The 25626-nt window shown below is 41.1% G+C and overlaps 1 protein-coding gene across 6 annotated transcripts in view; it reads right to left on the reverse strand.

Moving 5' to 3' along the window:
- Nucleotides 1-25626, reverse strand: part of corin (corin, serine peptidase) — a 266366-nt gene that overhangs the window by 153610 nt on the left and 87130 nt on the right. The window lies entirely within an intron of this gene.

Here is a 25626-nt window from a genome sequence, read left to right on the forward strand (position 1 = left end):
TCACACCTAATGTTGAACACTGTTTTGAGTTTTGCATGCATGGGCTGTTTAGGTACAATGCATCTCACTTGTTGTGAGCAACCAAAGGGGTATGCTATTTGGCACAAAGTGCTGGTCTTGGTGATGTCCAGTTTATTTATCTGCATTACATCAGTATTGAAATTCATACATCACACTATTCATTTGTATGATTGAATCAGCAGCTTTTCGGTTTGACGGCAGCCACCTTTTGATGGTAATCAATGTGCATGATGCTACTGCAGAGTGGCAGAGTGAAACAGTTTGCTCCAACTGTGGGTCAAATATTTGAGATACATTCCCCTTCCAGGGTAATCAATTGTGGACTGCATACTTTTTTCAGGACCAAATGTGATAGCCTTGGGCCCTTTTATGAGTTTGTGCAATTTACAGCGAGAAATTTTCTGTTCAGGCTAGCAGTTATCCCCATAGATGTCTTTGTTGAGGCCTATTTCAGCATCAAGATGGTACGATGAACTGCGACGAGCATAGACCCAATTTATGAGGTTGCCAATAAGGCAAATCATATAGCGCATGGGGCTACAGGAATTCCAATTCAGATATTGATATTTACTAGTGACATTAGAGGATTTGAGCTATAGGGAGAGGCTGGATAGGCTAGGGCTGTATTCCCTGGAACGTCAAAGGCTGAGGGGTGACCTCATAGATGTTTACAAAATCATGAGAGGCATGAATAGGATAAATAGACAAGGTCTTTTCCCTGGGGTGGGAGGGTGCAGTTTTAGAGGGCATAGATTTGGGTGAGAGGGGAAAGTTGTAAAAGAGACCTAAGGGGCAACTTTTTCATGCAGAGGGTGGTACGTATATGAAATGAGCTGCCAGAGGATGTGGTGGAGGCTGGTACAATTGCAACATTCAAAAGGCAACTGGATAGGTAAATGAATAGGGAAGGTTTAGAGAAATATGGGACTAGATTAGGTTGGGAAATCTGGTCGACAAGGACAAGTTGAACCGAAGGGTCTGTTTCTGTGCTGTACATCTCTCTGACTCTGAGTGTTGTTCACCACTAACAGGATCCTACATCAAGTCAAAAAGACATTCTGCCTATCGCACAAATAAGAATGATGTATATGAATTTCAGTGTTGGTGTGATGCTAGGTATGTAAGCCTTACTTCTTAAAGACTGGAAGTATGTATTGACCAACATATTCCTTCAGTTAATCATAACAAGCAAAATGCTGGCTGGCCAGCCTGGACTTATAGAACATACAACAGAGTTCAATATCAGATGTAATTCAGCGATTGGACCAAGTGTGCAAAGATCTATGCTAACAACAACTTAGGATGTAACTCAGCTCAGAGTGTGGCACACCTGTGTGTAATGGAAGCTACATAAATCAATAGACAGATTCTAGTTATTTGCAGACAGAAATAACATATACACATACAACATCTGTTTTAACTCAACAAAATGAGTGACAGGAATATTGCGTTTCATTTTTCATGATGATGTCTTGAGCTGAGTCAACTTGCCTGGAATAGAATTTAAAATCTTAAGGTATGGCAATTAACTGTCCATCATGACTAACTGATGCATTCTTCAGGGAAATTCTTCTACCAATCAGACTCAATTTGTCACCACTCTCCATTCATATACAATATGAAAATATTGTTTTCCCATTACTTTCTTATTTAAATTGTCCTGATGAGTGAAAGACAAAAGACTTTGTCAAATAGTCTTTTACAACAATGCTGGAATTCTGTAAAATTTAGAATTTATTGTCATATGTATTTTAACAATAAAAATACAATGGAAAGTGTTCTAAGTCACCCTAGCACTGCGCTTATATGATACCATCGAATGATGAACAATAGAAGCTTGAATTTTCACAGAATCATGGAAGCCCAAATGGCAACTGGAACACAAATGTGGAAGCTACAACTCCATTTCCCAAGGCTATCATAGTGTCTTGTTGCATTTTTGGCTGTTTTCCACCAACTACCATAGGTTCTAAGTGGATAGTTTAATTAACAACTCAAAAAATTATTAAAGGATTAATTGTCTTTCATGTGGGTTCTGAATTGAAGTTTAAGACCATAAGACCATAAGGCATAGGAGTGGAAGTAAGGCCATTCAGCCCATCGAGTCCACTCCGCCATTCAATCATGGCTGATGGGCATTTCAACTCCACTTACCCGCATTCTCCCCGTAGCCCTTAATTCCTTGTGACATCAAGAATTTATCAATTTCTGCCTTGAAGACATTTAGCGTCCCGGCCTCCACTGCACTCTGCGGCAATGAATTCCACAGGCCCACCACTCTCTGGCTGAAGAAATGACTCCGCATTTCTGTTGTGAATTTACCCCCTCTAATTCTAAGGCTGTGTCCACGGGTACTAGTCTCCTCGCCTAACAGAAACAATTTCCTAGCGTCCACCCTCTCCAAGCCATGTATTATCTTGTAAGTTTCTATTAGATCTCCTCTTAATCTTCTAAACTCCAATGAATACAATCCCAGGATTCTCAGCCGTTCCTCATACGTTAGACCTACCATTCCAGGGATCATCCATGTGAATCTCCGCTGGACACGCTCCAGTGCCAGTATGTCCTTCCTGAGGTGTGGGGACCAAAATTGGACACAGTACTCCAAATGGGGCCTAACCAGAGCTTTATAAAGTCTCAGTAGCACAACGGTGCTTTTATATTCCAACCCTCTTGAGATAAATGACAACATTGCATTCGCTTTCTTAATCACGGACTCAACCTGCATGTTTACCTTTAGAGAATCCTCAACTAGCACTCCCAGATCCCTTTGTACTTTGGCTTTATGAATTTTTTCACCATTTAGAAAGTAGTCCATGCTTGTATTCTTTTTTCCAAAGTGCAAGACCTCGCATTTGCTCACATTGAATTCCATCAGCCATTTCCTGGACCACTCTTCTAAACTGTCTAGATCCTTCTGCAGCCTCCCCACTTCCTCAGTACTACCTGCTTGTCCACCTAACTTTGTATCATCGGCAAACTTCGCTAGAATGCCCCCAGTCCCTTCATCCAGATTATTAATATATAATATGAACAGCTGCGGCCCCAACACTGAACCCTGCGGGACACCGCTTGTCACCGGCTGCCAATCCGAAAAAGAACCTTTTATCCCAACTCTCTGCCTTCTGTCAGACAGCCAATCCTCAATCCATACCAGTAGCTTACCTCGAACACCATGTGCCCTCATCTTGCTCAGCAGCCTCCCGTGTGGCACCTTATCAAAGGCCTTTTTGAAGTCTAGGTAGACCACATCCACTGGGTTTCCCCGGTCTAACCTACTTGTCACCTCTTCAAAGAACTCCAACAGGTTTGTCAGGCACGAACTCCCCTTACTAAATCCATGTTGACTTGTTCTAATCCAACCCTGCTTTTCCAAGAATTTAGAAACCTCATCCTTGATGGATTCTAGAATTTTACCAACAACCGAGGTTAGGCTAATTGGCCTATAATTTTCCATCTTTTGTCTTGATCCTACCCTGTACGTGCCTCCTTCACACAAAGTGAAAGTTGAGTATCAGAATACATTTTGCTGAGGAGAAAGTCTTACAAGTCAAACCGTGAACCTCTGTAGTTTCCCAACATTCCACAAATACTTGAGACACTGAAAATGATGTCTGTACTGACCCTAAATATCCTCAATAATGGAGCAACTACAATCCTCTGGGATAGAAAATGCCAATGATTCAGAATCATTCAAGTAAAGAAATTTCTCCTTATCTCATTCCCAAAGGATTGTCCACTTATTTGAAGCCTGTGCCCTAATGCTTTAGATTCTCCTGACAATGAAAACAACCTCAGTCTATTCTATCAAGTTTTTCAGAATCTACACCCCTGGAGAGCACTGAAGGCTGAGTGAGTCTCTTAAATCTTCAAGGCTGAGTTAGATTTTTAAAACATACAGCCATGTTAATGTCAAGATAGAGAACGAAAGTTATCTGACTATTTTGTATGAGGATCATAACCTTTTAATAATTTGCAGCAGTTGTACCAGAATTGAATGGATTTTCTATTTTAAATGTTGTCATTATTCAAAAGGCTATGGTAAAATGAGATTGTATACATTCAGAAAAGGTAATGATAGCTGTTGTGTATAGCAGCATTTTATTAAGAAGGCACAGGGACACAAAAATTAATTTAATTTCCAAATTATGTCAACTAAACTAAACTGGCCTAGTTCAGAATTTCGTTTGGAACTCATCTTCAGTCTAAAGTAAGTATATGGCAAACTGGAAACATTTTATCTAACATTATAACTAATTTTGCCTACACATATAAGTAGCAATACAACATAACCGCAAAGTGCCAGCAAATTTCAAATTGGTAAGCACTTAATTCCTAACCGGTCCAGTTGTGTCCTCAGTTATAATTATCCCAATAAGGAATGGAATACTTAGTTGTGCTGCTAAATGAAGTAACACATCACAAAGATGTAGGTGATTTCATGGCTCATAACCCTCTATTTGAACTATATTTTCTCACCTGTTTCTGTTAAATGGAAAATGGTTACAGAGATGACCATTTGTAATAACACAAAATAATAACGAGGATAAACTAAAAGAAAGCTGGAAGGAAAAGAAAGAAATAGTAAGTGGAAGTAGAGACAGAGTTTTGACTTGACTAACATTTATTACCATCAATCTTGACAAGGTGGATTATGATGTTACAGGCACCTCAACCAGCAGCAGAATCCTGGAATATATGCAAACTGTTGCAAATATAAAGGAGGTTTCGTCAAATTCAATCAACATTCATTAAAAAAAATGACAAACAGTTCAAACAAAAACACAGTGAATTGAATTACAATTTATACATGTACATCAGTATGACCACTGATGTATAAACACATTGTAAATATACTAAGTGAAGGCAGAGTACTCAATTACACATTCTTAGCTGCAGCTGCAGTACAAAATGTTTGATTTCTCTAGAGACAGAGCAGCAACTCTACATCTACAGACTATGATAAAGTCTTGTCTTCTGAAGTGAGTTCTAATGCGTTTTAAAAGATGACTGAGGTTAGGGTCAATCCTTGTTATTGAAAACTGTACAGTTGACAAAATAATATGAATAACGTCTTACTCTGAACTGCTGCTTTCACATTCAAATTTTTTAACTGAGCTTAATTGAAACATCAATTCAAATCATGCAAAAGGGACACAAAAATCTGCTCAACTGAAAAGATGTATTTTCTGTACGCCATCTTCACTTCCACAACTGTGCCAGTCTAGAACTGCCTTGTCTCAGAGCTACTTCTGCTATTGTTCTATTAGGAACAGTGAGCAGGTCAACCTTCCATAACCAGACAATGGCATATAATCCAATGGCCATAACCCAAAATATTAGTCACCTGCGACCAATGTCCAGCAAAAGAATCAAACAACTGGGCAGTGACCTGAAGATGTTATGGTAGAATGCTTAACCAGAACTAAACCATAATGTATATCATTGTCTTGGAGTGAATGCTGACAGGTGATATGTAAGAAAATTTAACTTTTTTTACACAAATCTTGCAGTTAACATTTAACTAAAAGCTAGAGTTTAAAATTCTAAAGTTGGCACACCTGATGGTGGCATTTCGCTGGAAGTTGCAGAAATGGCAGCTGATGATCCTTTGGAGATGGCATGGAGTTAATTGTTTCGAGGAGGAAGGGGAAGAAAGAAGGTGTTTATTTTCCTTTTGCTTTGTCCAATACCACAAACTGGGGTTCCTACTCTGCTACAGCAAAATAAGCTAGTTATTTGGTGAATATCATAAAGTGACTAAGATTCATTCTGTTCTAAGGTATAAAATAGCAAAGTAACTGATGGTAAACTATGATGAAAAGTGTCTGTTTATATATTATCAGTTTTAGCATATGGATTTTAGAATAGTGGCATATGGAGCTGTTTACACTTTTGAAGAATTTAAAGGAAATAAGGCAGTCCTTCCAGAACAGTCCTTTTCCTGTCCAGGAGCAGCAGGAGACAGAGCGGCGGTGACATTGGAGACCAGGAGGTTGCCGGGAAGGTAAGGACTTAGTAGATATTTGGGCAGCGGCTAAACCTGAGATGCTACACGTAGTATTGCCCTCCAGTGCCCAACCCCCACCCCCCAACCAGAAGAAAAAGTGTCTCTAAGGTAAGGCTTTTTTTCCTTTTCTTTCATATATTTAAGTACATTGTTTGGTCTTAGTTGAGTTAAAGCTAAGACTTACAATGGCAGCGGACCTCAGACCCGTGGCATATGCCTCTTGCTTGATGTGGGAGCTCAGGGGTGTGGCTGATGTCCCTAACTCTTACACTTGCAAGAAGTGTGTCCAGCTGCAGCTCTTGTTTGACCGCATGATGGTTCTGGAGCTGCAGATGGACTCACTATGGAGCATCCACGATGCTGAGGTGGTCATGGATAGCACATTTAGTGAACTGGTCACACAGCAGATTAGAATTGCTGAGGGAGACCGTGAATGGGTGACCAAAAGACAGAGAAAGAGTAGGAAGGCAGTGCAGGTGTCCCCTGCGGTCATCTCCCTCCAAAATATTTTGGATACTTTTGGGGGAGATGGCTCACCAGGGGAGGGCAGCAGTTGCCAGAATCATGGCACCATGGGGGGACTCTGCTGTTCAGAAGGGCGGGAAAAAGTTTCATAAAGCCACAGTCATAGGAGATTCTATTGTAAGGGGAGTAGATAGGTAGTTCTGTGGCTGAAAATGAGACTCCCAGATGGTATGTTGTCTCCCAGGTGCTCGGGTCAGGGATGTCACCGATCGGCTGCAGAGCATTCTGAAAGCGAAGGGTGAACAGTCAATTGTTGTGGTGCATATAGGATCAATGATATAAGTAAAAGATGAGATGAGATCCTGAAAGCAGAATTCAGGGAGCTAGGAGAGAAACTAAAAAGGAGGACCTGAAAGGCTGTGATCTCAGGATTATTACCAGTGCCATGTACTAGCCAAGATAGAAATTAAAAAAAAGGCAGGAAGAACACATGGCTTGAGAGATGGTGTAGGAGGTAGGGGTTCAGATTTGTGGGACATTGGGACCAGTTCTGGGGAAGGTGGGACTATTACAAATTAGATGGTCTACACCTGAATCAGACTGGAACTAATGCCCTTGGAGGAGTTTTTGCTACTGCTGTTGGAGATGGTTTCAACTAATGTGGCAGGGGGCTGGGAACCAGAAGAGAAGACTAGTAGACAGTGAGTTGGAAACTAATTACTGTAAGGATCATGAAGTTAGCATTACCAAGGGGAAGAGTAGGCAGAAAGCAGATGAATGCAAAGGAACTGGTGGTCTGAAATACATATGCTTTAATGCAAGGAGTATAGTGGGTAAGGCAGACAGACTTAGGGAGCCTGGGAGTATAACGCTACTGCAATCACAGAGACTTGATTGAAGGAAGGGCATGATTGGCAACTAAATGTTCCAGGATATAGATGCTTCAGACAGGACAGGGATGGAAGTAAAAGGGGGAGAGGAATTGCATTGCTGGTCAGGGATGCTATCACAGTTATGCTAAAGGAGGACACAATAGAGGGCTTGAGCAGTGAGGCATTATTAGTAGAGCTGAGAAATAAGAAGGGTGCAGTTACATTGGTGGGGCTGTACTACAGGCCTCCCAACAGTAAGTGTGAGGTAGAAGAACAAATAGGTAAACATATTATGGAAAAATGTAGAGGCAACAGGGTGATAGTGATGGGAGATTTTAATTTTCCAAAGATTGACTGGGATACACTTAGTTTTAGAGGTCTGAATGGGGCAAAATTTGTAAGGGGCATCCAGGAAAGTTTTCTAGAGCAGCATGTCAATAGTCCAACTAGGGAAGGGGCCATATTGGACCTAGTGTTGGGGAATGAGCCAGGCCAGGTGACAGAAGTTGCAGTGGGGGATTTCTTTGGGAATAGTGACCACAATTCTGTAAGTTTTAGAATACTCATAGACAAAGATGAAAGTGGTCCTAAGGGAAGAGTACTGAAATGGGCCAAAGCCAATTATACCAAAATTTGGCTGGGAAATATGGTTGGGGCAGCTATGTGAAGGGAAATTCACATTTGATATGTGGGAGGCTTTCAAAGATAGGTTGAAGACAGTGCAGGATAGGCGTGTCCCTTTGAAAGCGTGTGATAGGAAAGGCAAGATTCGTGAACCGTGGACGACAGGAGAAAACGTTCAACTAGCCAAGAGGAAAAGGAACCATACATAAGGTCCAGGCAGCTAAGAACAGAATGGGCCTTGGAGGAATATCGGGAGAGTAGGATCATTCTTAAATGAGGAATCAAGCGGGGTAAAAGAGGTCATGAAGTAACTTTAGCGAGCAGAATTAAGGAGAATTCCAAGGCATTTTATTCATATATAAGAAGCAAGAGGGTAACTAGAGAAAGGGTTTGTCCACTAAAGGATAAGGAAGGAAAGTTGTGTGTCATAGAGTCATAGAGATGTACAGCATGGAAACAGACCCTTCGGTCCAGATATCCCAACCCAATCGGGTGCCACCTGCCAGCACCCGGCCCATATCCCTCCAAACCCTTCCTAATCATATATCCATCCAAATACCTTTTAAATGTTGCAATTCTACCAGCCTCCACCACTTCCTCTGGCAGCTCATTCCATACACATACCACCCTCTGTGTGAAAAGGTTGCCCCTTAGGTCTCTTTTATTTCTTTCCCTTCTCACCCTAAACCTATGCCCTCTAGTTCTGGACTCCCTGACCCCAGGGAAAAGACTTTGTCTATTTATCCTATCCATGCCCCTCATAATTTTGTAAACCTCTACAAGGTCACCCCTCAGTCTCCGACACTCCAGGGAAAACAGCCCCAGCCTGTTCAGCCTCTCCCTATAGCTCAAATTCTCCAACCCTGGCAATGTCCTTGTAAATCTTTTCTGAACCCTTTCAAGTTTCACAACATCTTTACATTAGGAAGGAGACCAGAATTGCACGCAATATTCCAACAGTGGCCTAAGCAATGTCCTGTACAGCTGCAACATGACCTTCCAACTCCTCTACTCAATACTCTGACCAATAAAGGAAAGCATACCAAACACCTTCTTCACTATCCTATCTACCTGTGACTCCACTTTCAAGGAGCTATGAACCTGCACTCCAAGGTCTCTTTGTTCAGCAACACTCCCTAGTACCTTATCATTGTGTATAAGCACTGTGAAGATTAACTTTCCCAAAATGCAGCACCTCGCATTTATCGGAATTAAACTCCATCTGCCACTTCTCGGCTCATTGGCCCATCTGATCAAGATCCTGTTGTAATCGGAGGTAACCTTCTTCGCTGTCCACTACACCACCAATTTTGGTGTCATCTGTAAACCTACTAACTGTACCTCTTATGCTCGCATCCAAATCATTTATGTAAATGACAAAAAGTTGAGGACACAGCACTGATCCTTGTGGCTCTCCACTGGTCACAGGCCTCCAGTCTGAAAAACAACCCTCCACCACCACCCTCTGTCTTCTAACTTTGAGCCAGTTCTGTATCCTAATGGCTAGTTCTCCCTGTATTCTATGAGATCTAACCTTGCGAATCAGTCTCCCATGGGGAACCTTGTCAAACGCCTCACTGAAGTCCACATAGATCACATCTACTGGTCTGCCCTCATCAATCCTCTTTGTTACTTCTTCAAAAAACTCAATCAAGTTTGTGATTTCACACGCACAAAGCCATGTTGACTATCCCTAATCAGTCCTTGCCTTTTCAAATACATGTACATCCTGTCCCACAGGATTCCCTCCAACAACTTGCCCACCACCAAGGTCAGGCTCACTGGTCTATGGTTCCCTGGCTTGTCCTTACCACCCTTCTTAAACAGTGCTACCACATTAGCCAACGTCCAGTCTTCCAGCACCTCACCTGTGACTATCAATGATACAAATATCTTAGCAAGAGGCCCAGCAATCACTTCTCTAGCTTCCCACAGAGTTCTAGGGTACACCTGATCAGGTCCTAAGGATTTATCCACCTTTATGCGTTTTAAGACATCCAGCACTTCCTCCTCTGTAATATGGACATTTTGCAAGGTGTCACCATCTGTTTCACTACCTTCTATATCTTCCGTATCCTTTTCCACAGTAAATACTGATGCAAAATACTCGTTTAGTAACTCCCCCATTTTCTGCGGCTCCACACAAAGGCCGCCTTGCTGATCTTTGAGGGGCCCTATTCTCTCCCTAGTTACCCTTTTGGCCTTAATGTATTTGTAAAAACTCTTTGGATTCTCCTTAATTCTATTTGCCAAAGCTATCTCATGTCCCCTTTTTGCCCTCCTGATTTCCCTCTTAAGTATACTCTTACTGCCTTTATACTCTTCTAAGGATTCACTCGATCTATCCTGTCTATAACTGACATATGTTTCCTTCTTTTCCTTAACCAAATTCTCAATTTCTTTAGGCATCCAACATTTCCCTATACCTACCAGCCTTTTCTTTCACCCTAACAAGAATATACTTTCTCTGGATTCTTGTTATCTAATTTCTGAAGGCTTCCCATTTTCCAGCCGTCCCTTTCCCTGTGAACATTCGTGTCCAATCAGCTTTTGAAAGTTCTTGCCTAATACCATCAAAATTGGCCTTTCTCCAATTTAGAACTTCAACTTTTTGATCTGGTCTATCCTTTTCCATCACTATTTAAAATCTAATAGAATTATGGTCGCTGGCCCCAAAGTGCTCCCCCACTGACACCTCAGTCACCTGCCCTGCCTTATTTCCCAATAGTTTTGTACCTTCTCTACTAGGTACATCCACATACTGAATCAGAAAGTTTTCTTGTACACACTTAACAAATTCCTCTCCATCTAAATCCTTAACACTATAACAGTCCCAGTCCATGTTTGGAAAGTTAAAATCCCCTACCACAACCACCAATTATTCTTAGAGATAGCTGAGATCTCCTTACAAGTTTATTTCTCAATTTCCCTATGACTATTAGGGAGTCTATAATACAATCCCAATAAGGTGATCATCCCTTTCTTATTTCTCAGTACCACCCAAATAACTTCCCTGGATGTATTTCCGGGAATATCCTCCCTCAGCACAGCTGTAATGCTATCCCTTATCAAAAACGCCACTCCCCCTCCTCTCTTGCCTCCCTTTCTATCCTTCCTGTAGCATTTGTAGCCTGGAACATTAAGCTGCCAGTCCTGCCCATCCCTGAGCCATGTTTCTGTAATTGCTATGATATCCCAGTCCCTTGTTCCTAACCATGTCCTGAGTTCATCTGCCTTCCCTGTTAGGCCTCTTGCATTGAAATAAATGCAGTTTAATTTATTAGTCCTACCTTGTCCCTGCCTGCCCTGACTGTTTGACTCACTTCTGTTCTCAACTGTACCAGTCTCAGGTTTATCTCTTTCCTCACTATCTCCCTGGGTCACACCACCCCCCCCCCCCCCCCCCCCCCACCTTACTAGTTTAAATCCTCCCAAGCAACTCTCGTAAATCTCCCTGCCCGTATATTAGTCCCCTTCCAATTTAGGTGCAAACCGTCCTTCTCGTACAGGTCACTTCTACCCCAAAAAGAGATTCCAATGGTCCAAAAATATGAATCCTTCTCCCATACACCAGTTCCACAGCCATGCATTCATCTGCTCTATGCTCCTATTCTTGCCCTCACTAGCTCGTAACACCGGGAGTAATCCAGTTATTACTACACTCAAGGACCTCCTTTTTATATTCCTGCCTAACTCTCTGTAATCTCCCTTCAGAATTTCAACCTTTTCCCTTCTAATGTTTTTTGTTCCAATGTGGACAATGACCTCCTGCTGGCCCCTCTTCCCCTTGAGAACATTCTGCACCTTCTCTGAGACATCCTTGATCCTGGCACCAGGGAAACAACACACCATTCTGATTCTTCACTTCTGGCCACAGAAATGTTTGTCTGTACCTCAGACTAGAGTCCCCTAACACAATTGATCTCTTGGAACCTGATGTACATTATGGCCAATCTCAATAACAGAAACTTGGCTGTTCGTGCGACATTCACCTGAGAATCCATCACCTCCTACATTTTGCAAAACAACATACTTGTTTGAAATGAGTATAGCCACAGAAAGCTCCTGCGCTAGCTGCCTACCTCTCTTACCTTTCTTGGAGTTAACCCATCTATGTGACTGTATCTGAGACATCCCCCCTTCCTATAACTGCCATCCATCACATACTGTTGAAAATTCTTCATTGCTTCTAACTGTCTCTTCAACCGATTCATTTGATCTGATAAGATTCACAACCAACAGCATTTATTGCAGATATAATCTGCAGTACCCCTTAAACTCTCTTTAAACTCCCACATCTGACAAGAAGCGCCTATCACTCTACTAAAGGCCATTTTTGCTCCTTCACAATCTACAGACCCAGAAAATAACACTGTATTATTCCTTTACAAAACACTGCCCCAGGTTAAATTAATAGTTATGGCTTATATTTTAAGTTTAATCAAGAAACATATCTCAAAGAAACATATAATCAAGAAAGAACCCACTTTATTCACTACTACAGATTTTCTGTAGGTCACACTTAAAAACAATACACTTATCTGTTTCTGTGGTGTGAACTTCATCCAAACAGTTCCTCCAAGATTAGTTGTGAATTTTGCCGTTTGTTAATTTTCCCAGATGCACTCCGATGCCCAGCGATACATGAATTCAAACATTAAAGGCAGTAACTGCGCAGGTTCACTACTGTGTCAGTTTCTTTCTCTCTGTCTCCTGCACTGACCTCACCATGTGTTTCCTTTGTCTGTTCTTCTCCCTTTTAAAACTGCTGTTGTTTTGACTTTTTTTTTCCAAAGTTCCAAAACAATGCAACAGCATATAAAACAGTAACTGCTGCTCCTGGAATTCAAGGAAATCACCTCCAATACCTAAAATACCTCAATAAAGGAGCAGCTGTTACAGCCAGAAAGTTTTCCCATCCTCCATCTTGGATTACCCAGAAGAAAATGAGTGCAATTCTCAATGATTATTTTGCATCAGTGTTCACTGAGGAGAGGGACATGATATGTGTTGAGATTAGAGTTACAAGTTTGTTTATTCTGGATCATGTTGACGTAAGGAGGGAAGATGTGTTGGTTCAGCTAAAGGATGTTAAGGTGGACAAATCACCAGGACCAGATGGGATCTATCCCAGGTTGCTAAGGGAGGTGAGAGAGGAATTAGCTGGGGCCCTGACAGATATCTTTGTAGCATCCTTAAACACAGATAAAGTGCCGGAGGACTGGAGGGTTGCTGATGTTGTCCCCCTGTCCAAGAAGGGTAATAGGAGTATTCCAGGTAACTATAGACCAGTGAGCCTGACGTCAGTAATGGGAAAGTTGCTGGAGAAGAAACTGAGGGATAGAATCTATTTATATTTGGAAAAGAACGGGTTTATCAGTGATAGGCAAGACAGTTTTGTGCGGGAGAGATCGTGCCTTACCAATCTAATGGAGTTTTTTGAGGAAGTGACCAAGTTGGTAGATGAAGGAAGGACTGTAGGTGCCATATACATGGACTTTAGTAAGGCATTTGATAAGGTTCCCCATGATAAACTAATGGAGAAAGTGGAGTCACATGGTATGGTAGGTGCCTGGAACACGCTGCCAGCAGAGGTAATAGAGGCAGGCACGATAGATTCATTTAAGGTGTGTCTGGACAGATGCATGAGTCGGTGGGGAGCAGAGGGATACAGATCCTTAGGAATTAGGTGGTAGGTTTAGACCGTGGATTTGGATTGGCACAGGCTTGGAGGGCCGAAGGGCCTGTTCCTGGGCTGTAAATTTCCTTTGTTCTTTGTTCTAACACTGACCTTATCCAATATGTTTCAGACAGCAAGGACTCCCTAGGCTGTTAATGAAAGATTGCTTTTACTGTGATGGTTTGCAACAGGTGGAGTAAACATTAAGGGCTATTAGCTTTTTTTTAGTTGATTATAATCAAAAAGTAGGTTTTAGCTTTGGAAACCCATTGATTTGGGATAGTTCAGAGGAGACCTGACTGGAGTCAATTGGAAATATAGCTTACCTCCTAAAAAAAGTACAGAAAAGATCAGGAAAAGCATAGTTACAGTGAAAGAAAAGTTTAGTTTGTATTACTTCAGAACCAGAAATGTGTGGTTAGAAACTTGCAGGTTACTCAAAAGATGAGTTTTGTAAGTGTTCATGTAAGAAGACTTCACAGGCTACAGAAATAAAAAGAGGAGAATGGAGGAAATTGAGTTCAAAATGTCAACTCTCCTGCTCGTCCAATGCTGCCTGATTTGCTGTGCTTGTTCAGTATACCACACTCTTCGACTCTGATCTCCAGCATCTGTAGTCCTCACTTTCTCCGAGATTATAACCTTACTGCGAAGCCTCTTCCAAGGATGCCTACTTTGAAGAAGTTCTCCTCCTCCCTCTACAAGGATCACAGTGAGTCCCTCACTGCACCCCCCAGATCGTCTCCTCTGCCCTGAAGCTCCTCAGCCACATCCTGAGGCAGACCCACTGGCCTGATGAAGGGCTTATTCCTGAAACGTCATCTCTCCTGCTCCTCGGGTGCTGCCTGACCAGCTGTGTTTTTCCAGCACCACACTCTTCGACTGTGATCTCCAGTATCTATAGTCCTCACTTTCTCACAGTTTTAGCTCAGTATTTTTGAGCTGGAAGCCGAGCTATAGATACAGCGATGCATCAAGGAGGAGAAAATTAATCTGGAATACTTTTATCAGAAGGCAGCCACACCTCTTAGGATAGCTTTGTTCAGCATTCAGGGACAATAAACCAAAACAAATCAGGATTAGGTCATTTGGCAGTAGGCTATGACTGAAAGTAAGGCAGGTAAAGGAGAGCAGGAGCACAGGGGTTTCAGCCTTTGGAACTGTCTGATGGGTTTGAGGTTCTTGCAGCTTGTTTTAATGTGTGGGAGCTGCAGGGTGAATGAGCTAACTGACATTGGCACTATGGTAAAGGAAACCATTCAAGTGGAGGGACAGAATGGAATACAGTGCCCATGGGGGGCCGTATGGTCAGACACTGATCTCGGCAATAAAGAGCAGAAGTCCAGATGGCTATTTTGCTTGATCAGTACCAGCATGCAGGAAATCTACTCAGGACCAGAGAGGAACTTGAAGTGGAAGGCGAGAGGATCCAGTCTTTGTGGTTCATGTAGTTACCAACAACATGGGCAGGATTCAAGGAGAATGTTCTGCATAGTCAATGTGAGGAATTAGGTGCTGAATTAAAAGCACAAGTTGGAGTGGAGGGAGGGGATAAGGAGTAAATGATAAATGGGGATAGAACCCAAATGAGAGAGAAGAATATTTGGAAAGACAAATGATTTGGCTAGGAGGGTGAATAGCTGTTAATGGAGACTGTTAGTAAATAACAATAGGTAGTGTGTAGTGGCAAGCTGTGATAACAAGGCCTGGTGTATGGGGTAAGGGATGAGGATATAGGAGAGTTCAAGCCCTAAAACTATTAAACTCAATATTGAGTCCAGGGGGCTGCAGGGTCCCCAAGCAGAAAATGAGGTGTTGCTTTTCCAGCTTGCACTGAACTTTGCTGGAGCACTGCAGCAAGCCTGAGACAGAGATATTGGCCCGAGAATAGGGTGGTGTGTTAAAGTGCCAGGCAACTGTAAACTCAGGGTCTTTTCTGCTGGTAGAACGTAGATGTTCTGCAAAGCGGTCACCCAGTCAATGCTTTGTTTCCCCAAGTAGAGGAGACCACATTTTGAACAATGAATGCAGTGGACTAGGTTGTTAGAGGGGAGGGTAAAATGCTGATTCACCTGGAAGGTGTGTTTGGGCCCTTGGATACTGAGGAGGGAGGAGGTAAATGGGCAGGTGTTACATCTTTGGGGGTTGCAGGGGAGGGTGCCACGGGGCTGCGGAAGGGGAGGGGTTGTTGTTGGACGAGGGAAGAGTGGACCAGGGGACCCGGAGGAAACAATCCCTGTGGAAGGTGGATGAGGAAGGGGAGGGGAATATGTCTCTGCTGGTGGCACCGCGCTGAATGTGGCAGAAATGGCAGCTGATGATCTCAGCAGCAACTGATACTGAAAAACGAAAACTAAAAAAAGCCATAGTATCATCACAATAGAGATTACAAATCTAAGAATAAATCATCAAAGTGGCTAAGGTTACAAAATAAAACTACATTAGTATAATCTGGTAGCCTTTGCAGATAATATAGCTGCAGGATAACATGGATTGATATCTAAATATTAAAGGTTACAGTATGTTTAGAAAAGGACAGGAAGCAAGGAAAAGATGGAGGGGTGACCCTGTTAGTTAATGATGGCATTAGCACAATAGAGAGGATGATCTGTGATCAGGAATCTAACAGGAACACAAGAACAGGAGGAGACCAGTCAGCTCCTTCAAACTGTTCCATCATTCAATGAGATCATGGCTGTGATGTGGCCTAACTCCTTCTACCTGCTTTTAGCCCATATCCCTTAATACCTTGCTGAACAAAATTCTCTCTCAGATTGAAAATTAACAACTGATCCAGCATCCAATGCCATTTGTGGAAGAGAGTTCCAAATATCTATCATTCTTTGTGTGTAGAAGTACTTCCTAACATATCTCCTGAATGGTCTGGCCCTAAATTCTCAGTCCATACCACCTAGTTCTAGAATCTCCAATCCAGGAAATGGTTTATCTTTATCTACTTTATCTCTTGCTGTTATATCTTGAAGCCTTTGATCAGATCACACCTTAGCCTTCTAAATTTCAGAGAAATTAGCCTAATTTGTATAATCTTTCCTCATAACTTAACCTCTGAAGTCCAGGTATCATTCTTGTAAACCTACTGAAGAGGGAGATGTCACGGGGCAGAGTGACACTAGGCACACAAGATGGCCACTGAGCCATCAGTTGGCCAACTTGACACACAAAATGGCTGCCAGATCACAATTATGGAGAGAAACAGCAGAGCAGAAACAGACACTACCTGGGGCCACCAGAATGCCAGGACTCACAACCCAGGTGATTAGTTTAAGGCAGATGAGGGAGAAAATACATAAGTAACGAACACTGCCCAACGAAGAATCTGGGTCCAGCCAACACCTCTTATAGAAATGCGAACAACTTGATACAGACTCAATACGAAATGCTAATAGCCAGGGCTGCAGTAATTGTCCTTCTTAGGAAGAGCGATTAGCACCCATTACTACAGCAATGGATTTCTGTGCAGACATTGAAACTGACAATGTCTTCACTGAAACTGACAATAACCACGTGGAAATTAACAAAGGCTGCACTGGAACTGACAAAGACTGTATCAAAATTATCAACAATTTTGCAATGATTACCATAAACAAACCATGTTACAAAGACTGTAATTTCATCACTGACCTATTGTATCACAAGATGTATAAAAATTTCATGACATGTGCTCCGGGTCGAGAGAAGACTTGCAGCTGACCACTGGGCTGTTGGTGTCTTTCTCTCCCTGGAGCTCCGGTATTTCCTTGTGCAATAAATTCTGTCATTGAACCCCAATTCTGACTGAGACTGGTGTTTTTCCCCACAACACTACATTATACTCCCTCCCACACCAACATACCCTTCTGAAGGTGTAATGCTCAGTTCTACTCACAGTACTCCAAGTGGGGTCTAACCAGAATTTTGTATAACTACAGTATATCTTCTGAATCCTTGTACTCCAGTCATCTAGATACAAAGGCCAACATCCCATTACCCACCCTGATTATTTTCTGCATGTGACATTTTAAAGATTTATGCACCACCTGAACTTTGCAGTCTCTTTGCACAGCCACTGTATTTAACTTGATACCATATATAGAAAGCACCCTGGTTTATCTTCGTCCATCCAAAGTGGATAACCTCACATTTGCTTACATTGAACTCCATCTGCCCAGATTTGCCCATTCATCTAGTCGATCAGTATCCATTTATAATTTTATGCTATCATCTACACTGTCTACAATGCTGCCTAACTTTGTGCCATTGGCAAATTTAGATATATGATTATCCAAGTCATCAATTTATAATAACTGTCACCCTAACACAGATCCTTTTGAAACACCATTGGTCAGATCCCTACTTTCTGTTCCCCGCTACTCAACTAATTTCCTCGCTATGTCAGTGATCTGCCCTCAATTCTGTGGGCTTCTACCTTAGTTAACAGTCTCTTATGTGTGAATTTATCGAATGTCTTTTGGAAATCCATATAAGCAACATCCAAAGACATTACTTTGTCTATCACCTTAGTCACGTCTTCAAAAAAACTCAATGACATTTGTCAGACACAGACTTACCTGTCATGAATCCATGCTGGCTCTCCCTGGTTAACGGAAATTTTTCAAGGTACGAAGTTACCCATCCTTGATTATTGACTCCTACAATTTCTCCACCACAATGGTAGGCTAACTGATCTGTAATTCCCTGGTTTTCTTCTTTTGACCTTCTTAAAAATATAAGTGACATGCACAATTTTCCTATCTGTATCTAGGGAACTCTAAAGGTTTGTAGTTAGGACATCTACTATCTTTAGTACCCCAGCTGGAAACCCTCAGATCCTGGGGATTTGTCACTCTTTAATTCCATTAATTTCCTCATTACCTCATCTTTTACTTACAATAATTTTATTCAGTCCCTGTCCCCGATCCACTATTAACTTCCTCAGGATTTCTGTCGAGCTATCCTCCTTTTCTACAGTAAATACAGAGGCAAACTAATTATCCAGTACGTCTGTCCTTTCCCCATGATCATTGACAATATCTCTGCTTCACTTTCAGTTGGCAAACATTGCTCCTGACTACCTGCTTTTTAATGTAACTATTAATTTCTACTTACTGCTTTTGATGTCCCTGGCAAATTTACTTTCATGATTCCTTTCCAGTGGCTCTTATATGCTGCTTTCTGACCCTTTGCAAGTCTTTGTATCTCTACCATTCAGCAAGATCATGTATTTTTGCATTTTTGGCAGCCTTTTTTATTTAGTTTTATGCTATCCTTTATCCCTTTAATTGTCTCCAGCTGCATTTTTCTGTGAAGTGGAGTTTTTCCCTCTCTGAGGTATAAACTGGTTTTGTACAGGGTTAAATGTTTCATTAAACATGCTCCACTGTTCTCCAACTGTTTTACAGATTAGCAGATTTTGCCAGTTTATTGTGAGTGGTCTCCATTTCTTCTCATTAAAGTCAGCCTTACCTATATCCATAACTCCAGTAGCTGATTCGTGCTTTTCACTTTTAAATGCTACATTGAACTCCATCATTATGATCACTATTTGATAAATGTTCACACACTATTCGGTGACAAATTAAATCTGGTACATTACCCATTAACAAATCCAGTATTGCTTGTCCCTTTGTCGTATACAGGACATAGTGCTGTAGGAAACTATCCCAAACAAACACCCTCCAGAAGCTCACTACCTTTCTGACAGGCCTCTCCCAACCTGTTGAAGTTAAAATCCCTCATTAATACTACTATAGCTTTGCTATACACTTGCCTCATTTCTGTACTTAAATAATCTAGCACTCCAGAGCTGCCACAGATGGTCTGCATACTACATCTATTACAATTTTACATCATTTACTGTTCCTCAGTTCCACTCACATAGTGTCCATTGACTGCTTTCCCCTCATATATCCTCCCTCATCACTGAAGTAATTTGTTTCAAATCCATAGGGCTACATCACCTCTTCTGCCATTTTCCCTGTCCATCCTATAAACTTTATAATCTGGTATGCTTAGCCCCCAATCCCAACCATCCTGCAGCTATGTCTCTATAACTCAGAGCAAACTCTCAATATTATTGTGAAATATTCTTCAGATAAATTTTAGATGGTCAGCTAAATTTATTGTATAACACAGTATAATCAGAGGGATTGACACCGTTGTCTGAAGCAAAAGGTATCAGTCCAGACAGCTGTTTCAGCTGCTCAGTGTGGGATCTCAGCTGGGGGCTGAAGAGGAACCTGAAGTGGGAAGGAGAAGATCCAGCCTTCATTCATGTACGTATCAACGGTATAGGCAGAACAAAGGAGGAGGTTCTGCAATAGTTAGTATGAGGAGTTAGAACCTAAATTGAGATGCTTTCTTGTTACCTCAATTTAAATGGCATCTTGTACCATGATGTTATGTTCAGTGAAATCACTCACCCTGCATCCACAATTAAATGAATTACTGACATATCAAAATCAATGCAGTTTCTGAAAATTTGTGTCACAGCGAGTGTGGCTATATGTTTCTTATCAAAGCGCATTTTTTCAGTGGACTTTCTGCAGATCCTCTGCAAGAGGTGTAAGATGAACCTAAAAGAAGATCTCCTCCTACATGAAGGAGATCAATGTAAAATGCTAGATTCTGTTAGCAACACTGTTCAGAAACTAGACCAAAGATGTTAGCCATTAAACTCCTCTTAATACATTTATCAACCAGCTGATATTTCCTTCGTTCAGTCTTTACAATAGATTCTACAATCAAAAATTAAAAGTTCTCTCCGAAACTGAGAGTGAAATTGAACTATTTTCTTCCTCCCTCAACTAAAGGATAAAACTGTTGACTTTGCTGCAAATAATAAACTCAAAATTATTTATTTAAAATCCAGATCACTAGTCTATTAATCAAAGTAAACATTGCAAATATTTTGTACTCATTTTATGCCATTTATTCTTTTACTTCGGTGTTTTTGCATATAAAATCTGACAGTTAAGACATTATGTTCTCTGCCACTGTTAGCCAAACATTGTTTTTGTGTAGGACTTTGAGGAAAAAATGTAGGAACCTTCAAATGACGATCTTTGCTGTTTTCATATCCTCCCCTGTTTCACAACCACCAGTGCTTCACTGAGCTTGGATGAGTTTATCCAGAACTTTTGAACTATACTACGCAAACCAGTCTGCTTTATTCTGCTTGAGAAATCTTCAAGTAAAATTTGTGAAAACAGTGAATCTGATGAAGTAAACAATATTTTGTATTGACAATTGGCCTTAATTATTTAAGGACTATATTTTCTAGACAAAAACTATAAGGCTATAAGATATAGCAGCAGAATTAGGCCAATAAGCCTCCCAAAATTGCTACGCCATCTGATCATAGCTGATATATGTCTCAACCACATTCTCCCACCTTCCCCCAATAATCTGAGATACCCTTTCCAATCAAGAACCACTGTCTTAAATACAATCAATGACTTGGCCTCCATAGTTTTATGTGGCAATTAGTTCCACAGATTTGTCACCTTCCTGCTGAAATTCCTCCTCATCTCAGTTCTAAAGGGTCATCCCTTCACTCAGAGGCTGTGCTCTCAGGTCCTTGTCTCTCCTACTAATGGAAATATCTTCTCCAAGTTGACTCTCTTCAGAACTCTTATTATTCCGTAAGTTTCAATCGGATCCCCCCATCCTTCTAAACTCCTGAGTTCTCAACTGCTCCTCGTATGAAAAGCCCTTCATCACTGGGATCATTCTTGCAAATCTTCACTGGACCCCATCCAACACCATCACATCCTTCACTAGATACAGGGCCCAAAACTGCTCACAATATTCCAAAGATTATCTGACCAGAGCCTTAAACAGCCTTGGCAGTACATCCCTGCTTTTGTATTCTAGCTCTCTTGAAATGAACGCTAACATTGCTTTTACCTTCCTAATTTCCAATTGAATCGACATGTTAACTTTAAGAAAATCCTGAATGAGGACTCCCAAACCCCTTTGTGCTTCAGATTTCTGAAGCTTTCCTTGCTCAGAAAATAGTCTATGCCTCTATTTCTCCTACCAATGTGCATAGCCTCGCACTTTACCACAGTGTTTTCCATCTGCCATTTCTTTGCTCACTCTTCTAACCTGTCCAATTCCTTCTGCAGCCTCCCTGCTTCCTCAACATTACCTGTACCTCCACCTTTATATCATCTGCAAACTTAGCAACAATACGCTCAGTTGCTTAGTCCACATCGTTAATGTATAACTTGAATAGTTGTCGTCCCAACACTGACCCCTGCAAATCTCCACTAGTCACCAGCTGCCATCCTGAAAAAGACCCCTTTATCCTCACTATCTGCCTTCTAGCAGTCAGCCAATCTTTTACCCATGCCATTACCTTGCCCCTAAAGCCATGGGCTCTTATTTTATTTAGGAGCCTCTTGTGCGGAACCTTGTCAAAGGTTTTCTGGGAATCCAAATAGACCATGTCCATTGGCTCTCCTTTGAGGAGGTAACAAGCAAATAAGACAAAGAATTTTAATAGATTTTCCAGCTACGACACCCTCTTAACAAAATCATGCTGACTCAGCCCTATTTTATCATGCACTTTCAAGTACTCTGCAATCTCCTGCTTAATAATGGACTCTAAAATTTTACCAATAACTGAGGTCAGGCTAACCGTCTTCTGCTTCCCTCCCTTAGACATTTTCCAGTCCTCTGGGAGCCTCCCTGACTCCAGTGATTCCTGAAAGATCACCACCAATGCCTCCATAATCTCCAAAGCTACCTCTTCAGAACTCTAGGGCTTAGTCCATTAGATTCTGGTGATTTATCCACCTTCACATTTTTCAGTTTTCCCAGCACTTTCCCCTAAGTGAAGGCCATGACAGAAACATCTGGGCTCTGACTCTCTTGCTACAGATGTCTTCTCCTGTGAAAACTGATGCAAAGTGCCTTTTCAGTTCTCCCACCATTTCTTTTTTCCCCATTACTACTTCTCCCGCCTCATTTTTCATAGGTCCAATGTCCACTCTTGCCTCTGTCCTTTTAGATATCTACAAAATTGTTTGCAACCATCTTTTATATTACCAGCTGATTTCATCTTCTTACCCCCATTGCTTTTTTAGTTATTCTCTGCTTACTTTTAAAGTCTTTCCAATCCTCTGATTTTCCATTAATCTTCACCACATTGTATGCTTTTTCTTTTACTTTTATGCTGTCCTGAACTTCCCTTCTCAGCCATGGTTGCCTCATCCTTCCCTTAATAAGTTCCTTCTTCCTTGGGATACGTTTTTGCTGTGCCTCTTGAATTACTCTGAAACTCATGTCGTTACTGTTCCACCATCTTCCCTGCCAGAGTCTCCTTCCCATCAACACTAGCAAGCTCCTCCCTCATGTCTTTGTAGTTTCTTTTCCTCATCTGTAATACTTGTTATGTCTGATTCGGGTTTCTCCCTCCCAAACTACAAGGTAACTTTATTGTATTATGGTCATGGCGCTCTAGGGATTCCTTCACCTTAAGCTCCCTAATCAAGTCTGCCTCATTACATATCACAAATCCATAATTGCCTGTTCCATAGTGGGTTCTATCACAAATTGTTCCAAAAAACACCCATCTCATAGACATTCCACAAATTCCTTTTCTTGAGATCCATTACTGACCAGATTTTCCCCTATTGAAGTCCCCATTGATGATTGTAATAGTGTTTTTCTCACACACCGTTTATATCACCTGATTCATTTTCTTCTCCACATCCTGACTACTGCTAAGAGGCCTGTAGACAACTCTCATCATTTGTTCATTTGCGATTCCGTAACTCTACCCTTCCAACCCTCTTTACTTCATGATGTCAATTTGATTTCATGTGTTACTAACAAGGTATGACACCCCCCTGTCATCTGCCTATCCTTCCGACAGGATGTGTATCCTTGGATATCCTTGCAGCCATGTCTCTACCAATTTCAATCAAGTTTAATAAAAAGATTCCATTGAGTAAGTCAAGGGAAAATAAATATTAGCACTGTTCTTTAATTTTTATTGCTATGTATTGTCAGTATTCCTTTATGGTTTAGATATACTCTGATACTATTTGAATCTCCCTTTGGGTAACCTGTGGCCTGTCTGGATCAGGAAGGATTCCTTCTACCATTGATTGACTTAAGTCCGATGCTAGATTATTTTTCAAAATTTATTTTCATAAAAGTACATCCTATTACATTTTGTTATGAAAATGGATCATATCCTTGAACTACTTAGATACATTGAACTTTTAACTACAAAATTAGTCGTTTAAAAGACTGACTTACAAGCAAAAAGACGAATGAGGATATAAATTCAGTAGAAAATCCCTGTGCAAATTATACAGACACCTGAGAGAAAACACAGAATGTCACACCTGAAAAGTGTCAACAAAATTTAAAACAGCAACAATTCAAAAGGAGAATTGCCATTCAAAAATCTGAACCATGATTATATGCCAAGCTGCAGACATGATAGGAATTGAAAGAAAAGTAGTTCTAAGAGAAAGATATTTGTTTGTTATAATTTCAGAAATACACATGAAATGGGGTCAAAAGCCAACCGCTGCCCCTGACCTTGGTATGCCGCAGAGATGTCTTGCTAGTGAATTAGTTTGTGACTGAATTTCCACTATGCTGAAGTATGCTGCAAAAAAGGCACAGCTGCAAATTACTAGGCACCCTACATGTGCGGTTAAACAGAAACAAAGTATTTCTGATTGCTGAAAGCAAGCCAGTAAAGCCACTGTCAAAAGGAAACTGGATAAACTCATTCCTGTTCAAGTGAAACTACCTCAGCCTGGTAAAAATCTTTGTCTACTACTACCATCAGTCTATACAGGATCTAACAGGTGATATCACAACCAGACTTAGCAAACATGCTTTAGTCTAAATCTCCTTTGAAGAAAATTGTTCTGGAAGAAAACTTATATTCACTTGCAAAGAGGAAAAAGCCTGCAGACCAACATCTGGTTGAGACTTCAACTTTAAAAAGAATTTTGCAACTTCAGCAACTGCCACTACTCGAATCTCAGCTCCTACCAAAAAGCACCTTCACTGGACAGTTACTCTCTGGATTCAGACGAAAATCATGTGAAGTAATCTTTGTACATTTTTTAAAATAAAAACTTATCCTTAAGTTAAACCCTTTCTTTTCTTGTGTGTCCACGACCCTCGCCATGTTTCCATGTGTCCCCATGTCACTGTTTGTGCATGTACCTGTGTCCATGTGCATCTGTGACTTTGCTGAGAGTCATTTAAAGTCGGACTTCATAAACAAAGGGTTTGAGAGAATCACACAATAGCCAATCACAAAAAAGAAAAAGAATAAGAAGAGAACTGAAAAATGCACCTCTGCTTCTGGACAGAAGATAAGAAAAAAAAAATCTATATATCTGTGCTGCCCATAACACTACTGTTTATCAAAAAGCACCTCTTCTTTCTCTCACACCAACATGTCTGTTTTACACCAGCTGTAGTGTTTCAATAAAGCCCAACACAAGCTGAAGGAATAGCATTATATTTTCTGCCTAGGGACTCCAGGACAACACTAAGCTCAAAAACTTGAGACCCTGAATTTATTCCTTTACTTTAATAACTCATCCTCCTCCCACCCCTTTTGTGTCTTATTACCATGGGTTTGCTCTCAGCTGAACTAGTTATTTTTTGCTAAAAACATCTACAATTAATCCATACATGTATCCCTTTTCTACTGGCATTGGTACTCCCTTCATGTTTTGCTTTTGATTACTTTTTCTAACTCTTCCACTTGCTGCTTCTTTGCATTTTTCAACAACATAAAGCCAACATATCAGACACAAAACGTTAGAGGAGATGATGACCTGATGATATTAACCACTGCATGATCTAGAAGACATGGCACTTCATTTAATTTTAAGATTAAAGTTTATAATTGGTGTAAGGTAACTTTTAGTGGCGTTAGACAAGAATGTTCAAAAGTTGATTGGAGTAGA

This window comes from Chiloscyllium punctatum, chromosome 1, assembly GCF_047496795.1.
Source record: "Chiloscyllium punctatum isolate Juve2018m chromosome 1, sChiPun1.3, whole genome shotgun sequence".
Classification (NCBI taxonomy): domain Eukaryota; kingdom Metazoa; phylum Chordata; class Chondrichthyes; order Orectolobiformes; family Hemiscylliidae; genus Chiloscyllium; species Chiloscyllium punctatum.